We start from the raw sequence: 418 nt of genomic DNA, 5'->3' as shown, positions 1-418 counted from the left end.
CGCGTCCCCGCGCGCCGCCACCTGCCGGGCCGCTGTGCCGAGGCCGCCGCCGCCGCCGCCGCCGCCGCCGGAGCGAGGGTCGCGCGGGTCCCGCCAGCAGGTGCGCGCGGCGCCCACGGGCCTCGCCCCTCCCCGACCCCGGGGAGCGTGGACGGAGCCCGCGACCGAGGGGAGGGGCAGCGCACGCGAGAGAAGGGGCCGCGAGGGGTGGGCACCCGTTTAAATGGCAGGAAGTGACGCCGCCGCCCGCCGTTGCCTGGAAACGCATTTTTCTGCGGGAAGGAGGAGCGAGCGGGGCCACGCGCCCCGGCGCCCAGGGACCGGGTCGCCGCGCCCGGGGGGCCCGCAGGGGCGGCCTCGGCGGCCTCTCCCACCGGCGGGTCCTGTGCCAACAGGGTCTCGGACCAAGCGCACGGTG

Source organism: Canis lupus, chromosome 29 (assembly GCF_011100685.1).
Source record: "Canis lupus familiaris isolate Mischka breed German Shepherd chromosome 29, alternate assembly UU_Cfam_GSD_1.0, whole genome shotgun sequence".
NCBI lineage: Eukaryota > Metazoa > Chordata > Mammalia > Carnivora > Canidae > Canis > Canis lupus.
Note: the sequence above shows the minus strand (reverse complement) of the source record.